This window comes from Sebastes umbrosus, chromosome 7 (assembly GCF_015220745.1).
Source record: "Sebastes umbrosus isolate fSebUmb1 chromosome 7, fSebUmb1.pri, whole genome shotgun sequence".
NCBI classification, from domain to species: domain Eukaryota; kingdom Metazoa; phylum Chordata; class Actinopteri; order Perciformes; family Sebastidae; genus Sebastes; species Sebastes umbrosus.
Genome location: NC_051275.1, coordinates 28080326 through 28093248, shown reverse-complemented (window position 1 = coordinate 28093248; position 12923 = coordinate 28080326). Strand labels below are relative to the sequence as shown.

Genomic DNA, 12923 nt, shown 5'->3' with positions numbered 1-12923 from the left:
CACAGTGCTCAGTGTCTTCATTTTCAAAATGATTATGTACAGGGTTGGGTGATCAACATTAGGATTCCAGGACCATTTTATTTCTCTATTCAAATATGCAGCAGTCTGGTGCACTTTACTGTGAATATATAATGAAGTCAGAATGAATAGCAAACTATTTAAAAAGCAGCCAGGAGAAGTATTCTACCTTTGTTGTGCCTCTGAGTGCCGTACTGTAAATGGAAATCAGCTCTATCATTCGGAGAGGTGCTACAATTGTAAATTCCACTTCCCACAAATGCAGCGATCACAGTAGAGCAGGTGGGAGTTTAAGGTGGTTCCATCATTGCATGTTGTGGCTCTCAGGTTTCTTTTCAGGCGCTTGCTCCAAGAGCCTCAACACTTCTCTGCTCTCTGCCAAATAACACATCTTTAGATCGCCACAAACTCACACGTGTTTCCCCCACAATCTCTGTCAGCACAGAGGAGGATGAGTAGCTGCAATATAATTACACAGCATGACAAGAAGAAGCCTGCTGGGTAATCACATGGGACATAAAGTTCTACGGTTGTTGTTCCCAGAACCCAGAAGACCAGTGGTGTCACAATGATGTTGATCTGTGTGATTGTGGGACAGGGAACTCAATACTGACAGAGCAGAGCAGTTTATCTGAGGGGACGATAAAGTCGTACACCCCCATCCTACCCGTTCAGAAACATAGATCAACACCAGATTACATGTAGGCCGAATCAGTGGATGAACACGTCTGACGCACTGACTGAGGTCTTGGAGAGCAGGCAGGGCTCTAGCTGGGGGCTTTGATATGCAGACAAGCCAGGAGGAGGAAGATGAGACGCCAAGATCAAACGCCAAACAGTCCTCTCCTCACACTAACTGGTGGTGAAACTGCTGCAGGGTTAATGGATGGATGGGTGGATGGATGAACAGACAGAATGGCTGATCAAATGTATGCAGGTCATATGAACTCTTTCTAAAAGACAGAAGGACACTGCTCTGATGAAAAACAAGCTCAGACTGTGTCCTTGGAACTAAATGTTAACTGTGCTGAGGTCCATTACTATGAACTCACTCTGAAGTTTAAGTTTGTTAGGCACTGAATCTCAAAAAGGGGGAAACATTATCCACATTGCTCTGCATTGTGTCACCACAGTTCATCATTACGGAAACACAGACAGACTGGACAACCTACACAGACCTCCTCAGCAATGATGTTAGCAGACAGATGAGAATAAGAGGAACAGAGGAAGTGGGAAGTAGAACAGAGGGAGAGAGCAGGATGAGAAAACTCTCCTTCATCAGTCTGATCCACACTAAGTTTCTTGTCCAATCAAGTTTATAATGTTTCCTCTGATCTACAAATCTGCTGTCTCCCCTTCATAACTATTACAATCCAGCATCTGTTATTCCAACAGTCAACTTTCTCACATCAAATGTCTCTCCACAAAGAGTGATTGTGCAGGAGGATGACTTAAACTGCTAAATACCCATTAAAGAGGCTGATTAAAAGACTCAGGAGGTCGGAGGTTCAGCTCCATAAGGTTGATAGGGGTCAGGAGCTGGATTGGGCTGCAGTGAACCGCATCACACTGCCCAACATCAGTGTCCTCTGATGGACTGTGTGGTAGGAAACCATGAACATATACACATTTAACTGCACCTTCCTAGCATTGCTCTCAGTGAACCTCCCCCTGAATAAATAAAGGTAAAATAAAAGGATTACCTGATGAATATTTTACAGAAATTACTTTAAAAAAGAGGATTTTTAACAGGATCAAGGTTTTCAAACTGTACTATTTGGCAACTAAACACCATTTAAGATAAATGCAAAAAGTGTGTGTGATCAGCACTCTGTATTGAACCTATTGACCGTCTGTGTTTTTGCTTCTGTTTAACCTGGCTACTGAAACACAAAGGCAGAGAGGACAGTGGGAGGGGACAGTGATCCCTGAGGGTGTGGTGATTTTAAAGTAGATCAATGAATGTCAAAGGCATTTTGTACAAGTTTGGTGCAGATCAACACTCAGCATGTAGATGATGGCTCTGAGAAGCCAGTTTTTAATCTGAACCCAATATGCGGCCAAACAACTTGATAGAAACATTAAATGAGGTTTAGACTCCAGCATACTGTCGGGAAATTAACCACAGAGTACCACGCATTCAGATATAAAGGCTGTACTGTACTCCTCATCACATATATCACAACCACAATTGATCCAGCTCTCAGAAAATGAACTGCAGTTGACCCTGAATCTATAATCCTCTGTATGAACATGAATCAGTGTAGATTATTATTGGATGGAGGTCCAGTTGAGATCATGAAGACTGATCTCGTTGTTATCGATTCCGATAAATGAAAGCAGAGAATCGCTGCTCTGTCAGCATGTTATGTTTGCTCAGAAGCAGTCCGTCTTTCTTCTCCTTAAGTGAGCTGTTTTGAAATATAAGTCTGGTTTAATACTGTGAAAGCAGCAGACTGCTGAAGGAATGCACCGACCCAGAGACTGACCTTCTATATAATTATCTGTTTGGGTGTCAAAGTGTTGCATGAACTGGCAGCTGTGCTGCCTTGAGGAGCTCTGGGTCAAACTGTCCATCTGTTTGCCTGACATAAAAAAAGTCAGTAGTGAAACTTCCACCATCAAGGTTGTAAATGCTCTCCTGATGAATGAAGCTGAATGCTGAGTGTCAGTGCTGCCTAAAAAGTGGATGTGAGCGACGGATCACTGCTGCTAACTGCTCTGGAATTCAAGTTAAGGCTTTTTAAGTTGGAAAAAGTTTTATTTTGAGCCAAAAAAAACTGAAAATAAATGTGTCATGTTGCATCTGAGAGCTCTGAATGCTCCTGGAATTGTGACAATGAAGCAGCTCCACATTCAAGACAAAATCCATCCCCCTCTTCTCCCGCTGCACTCCCACTGACAGTACTCACACATTCACTGTGTTTCACCTCAGTGAGGCAGCTGTTACTGTATTCAATGGGATCCGAACATACAGGTTAAAGCAGTGCGGTTCACAGAGGTGGAATAATTAAGTACATTTACTCACCTACTGTACTTAAGTCCAAATTTGAGGTACTTGTTTTGACTTGAAAATTTCCAATAGTTCAGGTGTTTTGAAGTGGGGTTGTATGAATTACTTATCTATAGTCAGTGTATTACCAACAGTAGATGACGGTCGGCACGCCCCCAGTATGGAGAAACAGACAGGAGTTACAAACTTTTTTTTTCTGCCGGCCCTGTCCACAGCAGTACATTGCTTTGGTTCTGTGTGGTAACTCCTGTCTGCTTCTCCATAATGGGGGCGTGCCGACCGTCATCTACTGTAGGTAATACACTGACTATGGATAAGTAACTCATACAACCCCACTTCAAAACACTCTCTTCAACTGAGAAACATTGTTACAATGAGATCAGTCTCATATTACAGTGATGCAGAGAGGACTATACATCTTAAAGAAGAAGAATATAAAAAGCCTCCTCTTGTCCCCCAAAAGAAACTACAATCACCAACCAGACTTGACCATTTCTTCTCCTTCAGCCCAGAAAATGCAGAACTGTTCACACATTCAACTGTACGTACATGTATTATCTTATAAGAGCTTTCCACCCACTGCTTCTCAGGGTGTACTAGAGTAAAGAAGGTCTCAGAGGACACTCTGTGCTTCCTATTCATCTGGAAACTCTGAAATAACAAAAGAGACATACCTGTATCACAGGTATGTAGGAGGAGCTGTCGTCAACCACTGACTTGATTTTATATTTTTTTGTCTAATGACTCCTGTCGAGTTCAAGGTCTTCACCTCTGCTCTGAATAGTTTTTCTATTGCTGAATAGACTCATTTTAATAGAGTACATACAGCATGTATTAGTCTCCTGTCTTACACAGAGACTCCACAATACAGTCAGATAATATGAAGCTCAGAACGCACATTTATACACACACAGAGACGTGTTCTCAGCATGTTAACCAAGACTGGAGTCCATGACCTCTTAATCCATCATCACCTGTATTCACTGCAGAATTGTTTCCAGAGGGAACAGTGAGATAAACTCTGATGAATAACTCTCTGCACCGCACGACTACAGTTCTGTAACATCTCCGGACAGATGATTTCAACTATGCTTCATTTTTCAGCCTCGAGGGTCTGCAGTCAGTTCTATAAATGTTATTTTTTTATGTCCACTGAGTGCTGGTGAGCTATGACTATGTCCTGTGGTTGCTTAAGTTTTTGAACAATGAGTTTCGCTGGGGAGGAATCGCAGATCGATAGATATCTCTCTCATGTATCCAAAAACTTAACTAGACTTTTACCATTGGTTTGTTTTTTTCTCTTTTATTATTGTGCAACATCTCTGCAATGCATACATTTGAGGAAATACCGTCCATCTCCTCTACACACTGTGTGTTAAACCAAAATACAAGAAGACTGTGAGGTTTTACAGTAATAATCATTAAAAGACATACGGGAGAGGAACAATATCTTCTCAGTCATTCAAGTTACTTCAGACTGTGACTGTTTTTGACTTCACTGGAATCTATAAAAAAAACACACTATGATACTGGTCCAGGTGGAAGGAATGCTGGTTTAATTGAACAAGGTCAATATCTCCACAAAACACAGAGGGCTCTATTGTTTTGAATCAACACATACTGCAGCACTGAGGGCATGGCAACACATTGTTGTAGGCTAATAATAATAATGTAGCGTGGTCCAACTGTTGCACATCAAGGGAGCCGGATCAGAAGTGAAGAGGGCTGGCACCAGTCATCAGTCTAAGCACTATATTAAATGGGTTGTTATAGGTGTTTGGGAGGGTTATCAAGACAATGATGAGCTTTGCTTTATCAATATATTTATCTGTATAGTTTTTTTTTCAGTATTAACGATAGTGATGCAGCAGGTGTAGCAGCCTGAAACGGGTCATTGTTAAAAATACATCAAAACAGCTGGATCTCATCTGCCTAACCCCCAGGCTCTCAGATCTGATCTCTTTTGTGTACAATAACTAGATATAAATATGAATACTCACTTAACACTGAGTTCAATAATTGTCCTTCATGTTGGAGCGGTTGAAATTCAAGCAGGAATATAGAAAAATGAATGTCGATGTAAAAATATATATGGTATATAAGCCTTGAAATGTTGAAATGATAAGAGTGAAATATTCTATAAATGGTGATAACAGTCAGATACGGTGGCTTTTTTATTTGAGATCTCATCTCCAGTGAAAATGGCAAAATGTCAGAGGTTGAATGAGGTTTAGCAGAGAGAAACAGCTTAGTCCTGCATGGCTGAAAGCAGAAAGACCTGGCATACAGATGAGACATGATCTCACCAAGTGGGAGATTCTGCAATATAGATATTAATAATGGAGTATTTTAGGGGCTGAGGGGCTGTGCAGGAGGATACACAAGACAAGGGAGGCATACAGTGCATCCATATTTCATTATGATACTACAGACCTGGAGATACAGCGGCTTCATGGACAATATTAAAACAGCAGTGGTCTCAATTATAGAGCAACACTTTACATTCTTAGGGAATATCAGAACACAGATCCTCACAGGAGGCTGAATGTGATTCTGGAGGGCCAAGAATGTACCTGACAGCGTGTACAGCACGGTATAATTTGAGTGTAAAAAAAAAGTGTAAAATAACGGAAATTTTCCGGCAGCAGGGGCGCCAGAAAATGTCTGTTAAAAAACAGAAAAATTATGTCCGTTAATTAACATAAATAAACTGTAAAAAAAAAAAAAAAGTAATTATCTTTATATAATTAGCCTTTATTACTGTAATTTTACAAGAAATATTTGACTTTTTACATATATTTATTGTTAGAATAGTCATACACCATAAATCTAAGACCATTTACATATAAATCACAAATGAAACATGTAATTTTACGTTGCAAAAGCCCAAATTTACATTAACTCTCAGAAGTTTTGCAAAAAAATCTGTATTTTTACAAAAAATATTTTTAGAATTCCATGAAATCCTTTTCTTCTAACATAAATTAATTGTTAGAATAGAGTCATAAACCCTGTAAAAAAAAGAATAATTATCTTTAAAAAAGATCAAGAAAAGCTTATATACAGATAATTACGATTGTGATTACAAAAAATACTGTAAATCTAAGACCATTTACATATAAATCACAAATGAAACATGTAATTTTTACATTTTTTTCTGTCATTTTGAAATACAGACAAAAAATGTAAAATTTCTTGAAAAAAACTGTAAACAAAATGTTTTTTTTTACAGTGTACATAAATGTAAGAAAAGGACAGAAGTACAAAGAAGGACGTCGTGGAGCTCCCAGTCAGCCTGGACACATTTTCCTCCAACACCGAGCCCTGGTGATTTATGGGAAATGAGGCTGGTTCTTTTAAAAATGCTACACTCATTTGGGACTTGGGGAGATAATAGGTAATCTTTGATGAGACTGGGAGAGCCACAGCTTGAGTCCTGGTACTACATTGTTTTAAAGTGGCGTAATGGGGAAAAGAAAGAAGTAAAAAGAGACCATACATTGATGCTGCTGTATTTGAACTGTGAGGCTGAACTACTGGAACTCACAGAAGACTGAGATGCATCAAACTAAGATGCATCACACTCAATTAATTAAAAAAAACAAATATTAACCTTAAGCAAAGCTGGCTGGTCCGACGCTTGATTAATTGTCTGTCCTCCCCACTTTATTTTAGCAGATATGAGTCGTGGTTTCCATCATCATCATTCATGCTGTCAGTGTCGTCATCATGAATATTCATGTGTGTGTGTAGAACTGTTTCAGTGAATGGCCTCTCTGTGGAGCCTCTATAATACTCTCAGTGATCGATCAACAGGACAGGCCTCACATGGGAGTCAACGACAGGGCACATATTGTAAAGACTGTAAAGTATTATTGTTTTATTAATGGAAGCACAGACGATACTATCTTTAGCAACTTAAACTGATTGGACATGCTGACATGTCTTTCACAACTGCTTGTTGTCTGTATGATGACTTCCCTTTCAGTTCAATTTAAACCAACACTATCACAAAATAAACGCCTACACACATCAGTTCTCTTCTACAGCTTCCTGTTGTAGATTTCTCTCTTGTCTTCATGTGTTCACAGAAACTTGTCAGCCATGTTTGGATAATGAGCCGCTGTCAGTTGGCTCCAGAGGAACTCTCCATAAATCCATCTGTACTCATGGTATGGGGAACTCTGGTGAGAGCTCGGCGCTGCTTGCCAGGCCTGTACTCCCCGTGCACCGCTCCTTTCACCAACCAACTGTCTGTCCAGCTGACACCATTCTATCATGATCTGCATACAGTCTGTTCCTGCTCAATACTGAACATTTAGTTATTACAATTATCAAGCAACTAGTACAGTAGTAGTAGTATTAGTACTAGTATAGCTGTGATCCTGGAGGAGAATCCTTCTAATCTCTCACCACACTTCATTTGTCCTGTTAATGAACACTTAATTTGCAGATTTAAAAAAGGACGTCAGAACCACATGCAGCATTTTGATCGGTTCATTTAAAGGCTTGTCTGTTATTAACACAGTGACTTTAATGTTCCTACACATACACCCACAAAGAAGAATGAAAACTGTTTAGAAACGTGTATTTATCAGATAAACTGTCCATTTCTAACAAGCGATTAGTCCCGTATAGACTATATAATGTGTCTTTCTAAAGCAGGTTCATCATGTCATGTTGATGAAGATATTTGGATGGTAGGAAATTGCACACCAACAATTCAAGTATCAGACTTTTGTCTTTCATTTTCTTTGTTTCGCTTGATTTTCTACATTTTAAGCACTTTTGCTTTCTGGTTACCAAGCTGTTTTCTATTTAAAATCAGCTTAAATGGCTAAATATGTTTTTAAACCAATGCAACCTGAGTATTTTTTATTTTTTGTTGGCAACAATTGCTCTTTTTGAGAGCAGATGGATAAAAAAACATCACTCACAACCTTCAGTGCAGCTGCATTCCTGTAACAAACCTTTACAATTCAACAACAAAAACTGGCACACAATACTTTAACCTTCACTTTCAGCCCCAAATGTCATTCAAAAATAACATTTCAACAATAACTGTTTCTTATAAAGAAAAATATGTTGTCCAAGGTGACTGGCACCTGTATGAAAAAGCCTCCTGAGTTATAACAAATATGTGTTGGATCATCATCAGCCTGAACATTTTGCTGCTCATTTATATCTTGGCAGCTACAAACAGAGACTTTCCTCTTCTATAGTTACTATAGATAGTTTTTTGTTTTTCTGCCATGGGGACAAAACAAGCTAAAGAGGAGGAAGATTCTTATTTACTGTCTATAATTCACGAACTGCTTGATCATCAGAAATCCTTTCTCAAAGACTTAATTGAGCAAGAGGAAGGACACTTCAAGTCCTTTGCTCAACTACTGTATTTATGGACTGGAGGATTTAGATGACAAAAATATTATACCAGTCTGAAGTGGATTTTAAGTGAGTTTACATCTGTACAATCTTCTTTTGATAAAGTATCTGGAGAACCAATCAATAACGAATAACACCATCATTGATTGAGTCCCTGAAGAAAGGAATGAATTATGGAAAGTGACAGAACTAAAAGTAAAACTGCTGTTTGACAAATAAGCCCCTGAGCCCAAATCAGTTGAAGTCGAATGTGCATATTGCAAAGAAACATTTGAAGAGCAAAATAAAAGGCAAAGGTCAGTTCTGATGAAGTTTCTCAGATTCAAGGATAGAGAAGAAATTCTAAAGAGATGAAAAAGAAAAACTGAAAGGCACCGAGATTTACAGATGATGTGAGACAGAAACAAATAGAGCTGCAACCTAAACTGAAGAATGCACATGACAAAGGATAATTTACGTTAAGATCAACTCTTTGTTCACCAACTACATTCATCAGATTTATTCAGTGTGTAAAGCCAGAGATAATATCAAAGAGAAAACAATAATATTTCCCAACATATAAGAGATACTAACAGTCACACACAGCAACATTTAGCAACAAAACCAACCAGCTATTAGATGACAACAAGTGGATGACAATCAGTACTTTCAATCTCTGTTTGTGACTTTACTGAATAACTTCTTCTAAAAGAGCTAACTTCTATTTTACTCCAGGAAAACAATCACGGTGTTTTATTCTTTATTTTCTTCTCTGACATCTTATCTCATTTTCTACTTCTCCTCCTCCTCCTCCTCAAACAAATTACCAAGACCGAGTCTCATTTGTCTTTTGCCTTTAACAAAGGTTTACTTATAAAAGACAATCTGAATGCAGCATAATGGATGTGACAAACGAGACGGCACTTCAGCAAAACTGAAGAAAGTAATGAAGCCTTGATGCATCTATCCATCACTGCGGGGAGGAAGAGAGAGAGAGAGAGAGAGACAGAGAGATAGGCCGGTAAATAAATACATAAACTAATACTCAGCTCAGTTTCCTCCATCCAAGCTCCTAAAAAGGGAAAATATTAACTATATAAAAATAATAATAGTAGCTAACACATTGCATTTTCTGTATCAATAAAACTAAAATACCGAATACTCTCTCTGTCTCTTAACAAATGTTTCATAATGACATAAAACTACAGAGTCAGCTTCATTATCTTGTTCTTGAGAGAGACAGTTCCAGCAGACAGCAGTGGTTTCCTGAAGGTAAGTTTGAGAGAGAATCAATATTCAACAAACGTGTGAAAATAAAGGAGACTTTCAGATCAGTCTGACAGTTAGACCAGTATCACTATCACTGATTCTCAAGTCTAAATATAATGCACTATAACATATGTCCTCTCCAACTTCCCTCTCCTCTCAGTGTCTCTGTATCTGTAAGCTCCTCCTGTTGTTGTCTTCAGTTTCTCCCTCAGACTGAACGCTCTGCTGGAGTCACAAACATTCTGGCTTGAGACTCATTTCAGTGGGAAACAGTTTTGACCACAGTGAGGATCCCCACTGAGACCCCAGCTCTGCTTTCACACCTTTGTTGGGATTAACTGAAATCTCAGGTCATTGGCTCGGTCTCACACGACAATGTTCCCTTATTTATCTAAATCCATGATTATCTGTCTAGTGATACATTATCATCAACTAAAACCCTCTGGGATTATGAAGCAAAAAAATTTGTTGTCACGGTTTTTCAGCGGGTATTAAACTATTGACAGCTTGTGGTGATGATGTTTAAATTAGCACGTAAATATAGTATCAATACCATTAAAATCATTCTACTTTGTAACTCAGGTGCATGAAGTATACTTGTGCAGTGTGTTTCTGCTGGTTCACCTTCCTGTTTCACTGCATGTAGGTAAGAATAGCCTACATGCATTAATGCTCTTTCACAAAATGGTATTTAAGACAGGAAGAAAGTTCAGCACCTTGGACAACACTGAACATATGATCCTAAATTTCAATTCAATTCAATTTATTTTTATATAGCGTCAAATCATACCAGAAGTTATCTCAAGACGCTTTTTATATAGAGCAGGTCAAGACTGTACTCTATAGTTTAGAGACCCTACAAGAGATCCCACCAAGAGCATTGCAGTGCGCTGTGGCCAGGAAAAACTCCCCGTTTAGCGGGTAGAAACTTAGAGCAGAACCGGGCTCTGGCTGGGCGGCCATCTGCCTCGACTGGTAAAACATCACACTGCGGAGCAAGCCTTCCTCTGAAACTGCATACGCTCTAATCCCTACCAGATCTCTGACACTAAACGTTCACAACCTCAAGTATTTCATGAGCTTGTTGAGGGAAACAGTAGTACAAAGAACACCAGTTTGTACTTCCTGATTCAATCCATCGATCTGTTCATTCTCTAAACCACTAATTCAGGGTGACAGCGGGCTGCAGCCTCTCCCAGCACACACTGGACACAGAAAGCATGGCACACACTGGACATGTTGAAAAAGTACCTTCTTTATGTGAGAAAGGTAGAGTGAGGGAACACAATTTTGGTTTCTAACCAGCTCTGAGATGACAGAACTGTAGGCAATCACTCTGCTGGACTCCATATGTGAGTGGCGAAGCATTCAGCTAGTGGAGAGGAGGGAGATGTATAAAGGCTGACTGGTGAGAAGCTATGAGCAACTGGATTAACTACTATGTGCTCTGAAGTTTGCCTTGATTCCTGACCAGTGAATAACCCTGGTGACGGACCAGAAGAAAGAGTGATGACAGGCTGATGTATGGATGACCAGACAGAAAGCTTCAACACCTGCTGATCTCTCTCAGCTTTTTCTCTGTGTCTCTCCAGGTTTGCTTCATTCCCTTCCAACCTTTACTATTTTGTATTTGAGCATCATTTTACCAGAGATAGAGCAACTTACCACAGCCAAGAGTCACATCTACAGTAAGCCTTTTACTCTTCAACATATCACGGATCATACACACATGCATGATCACACCAATGAAAGACAAACATACAATACACCAAGAACTATAGTCTCATAAATATGAATAGCATAACAAACCTGCTGCAGTCTATAAATCAGCTTGTGTCACTCCGTTCATCTTTGACTAAAGCAACAGGAAGTTGTTTCAGACATTTTATCCTCAACCAGATATTTGTTCTTGTACTTTTCTATCCTCTGGTCTGTTATGTTTTCATTATATCCCCTCCTTGTTCTTTAATCTTTACTACCAGCTGAACCTCTTGTGTGAAGAATGAGAGCAGTTCGGGTTTTACTGACGTCTGAAATGTCAGAGTGGGTTACTGGGACAAGTTTCAAAATAAATGCAGCTAATGTGCTCATCAATCTCCGATTACTTGGAGGGTCTCAGTTATGAGCAGGCCAGAAATGTCAGACCAGCCAGGTTACATAACACCCATCATTCACTCCAGATTCTCTTTAGAACAGACATCTAAGTCAACACATCAGCTGCTCTCATGTTTGCAATTGTAGTGGAATCGACCAAGCTCTATACAGAGACATGTGTTCGTTTTAATGTGCTAAACCACAAATCAGACTCATTTACTGATCTCCCCCATCTAAAGCCAAGAGCATGTCAACCTACTGTACAGTATGTCAGCTAACAAACCCCAACAGTCCTTTTCAATCTCAACTTCAACCCTGTGTACTGACCTCATCCTAACCACAACTCAGATATTGAATAGCAGAGAAACAATGACACATCTTACTCACTTAGTTGAATGCAATAAATCAGTATTTGACTCCCTAACCATGGCCTGATGACTTTTGGTGATTACCTAGTTATTAGTTACTTAGTTATTGGATCAGTGTGAAACTGGGTTTATTTTATAGAAATATAACTATTAGGAGTGGATGATCCACAGAGACCAAGGACAACATTGATTCACCGGCAGATTTGTGTAATGAGTCACTGGCTTCTCTGGATATGAGATAAGTGTCAATAACATGAGATCTAATAACCCTCTCAGCTGTTCTCTGCGATCAGAGGGTCAACAAAGGCCATCCGAGCAGAGCTGTCAAGATACACCAAGTACAAGGAGCAATATTAGACGTGCTGACCTTCCAAAATCAAGCAGGAGCTGAAGTGTGCTCTTATATTGATCAGCGACCTTCCTGAAAAAACGTACAAACTAACAAAAGGATCCTTTCACAGCGAATTTGGCCTTTTGTTAGTCTGGGATTTCTGTGTGTTGAGCCGTCTGATAACAAAGAGAGGAAATATACAACTGTGCTGTCTCCAAATAAATGTTGATGCTGTTCTTTTATAACACTGTAGAATATCACATCATTTTGTTTTACTCTCACAAATCTGTCCTTGTTTCCAAACATGTTTTCATTTGTTTTCAACTGTAATAAACCTACACTCAGTTCTGGCTGTTTATGGCCTTTTGACCTGTGTCAGGACATGGATTGTATGTATTTTGGACTACATGTGTTTTCAATATTATCTTGAACAGCCAAAACTAAGACACTCAGCTATCAGGAGAAT

At 39.3% G+C, this 12923-nt stretch overlaps 1 protein-coding gene and 1 long non-coding RNA gene across 4 annotated transcripts in view; one reads left to right on the top strand and one right to left on the bottom strand.

Moving 5' to 3' along the window:
• LOC119491416 (limbic system associated membrane protein) overlaps positions 1 to 12923 on the bottom strand; it is a 622005-nt gene that overhangs the window by 443061 nt on the left and 166021 nt on the right. The gene's annotated exons all lie outside the window — the stretch shown is intronic.
• LOC119491418 lies at positions 3383 to 4500 on the top strand. The gene is made up of 2 exons (XR_005207605.1): positions 3383 to 3716; positions 4021 to 4500. It is a non-coding gene; the product is annotated as an uncharacterized LOC119491418 (long non-coding RNA).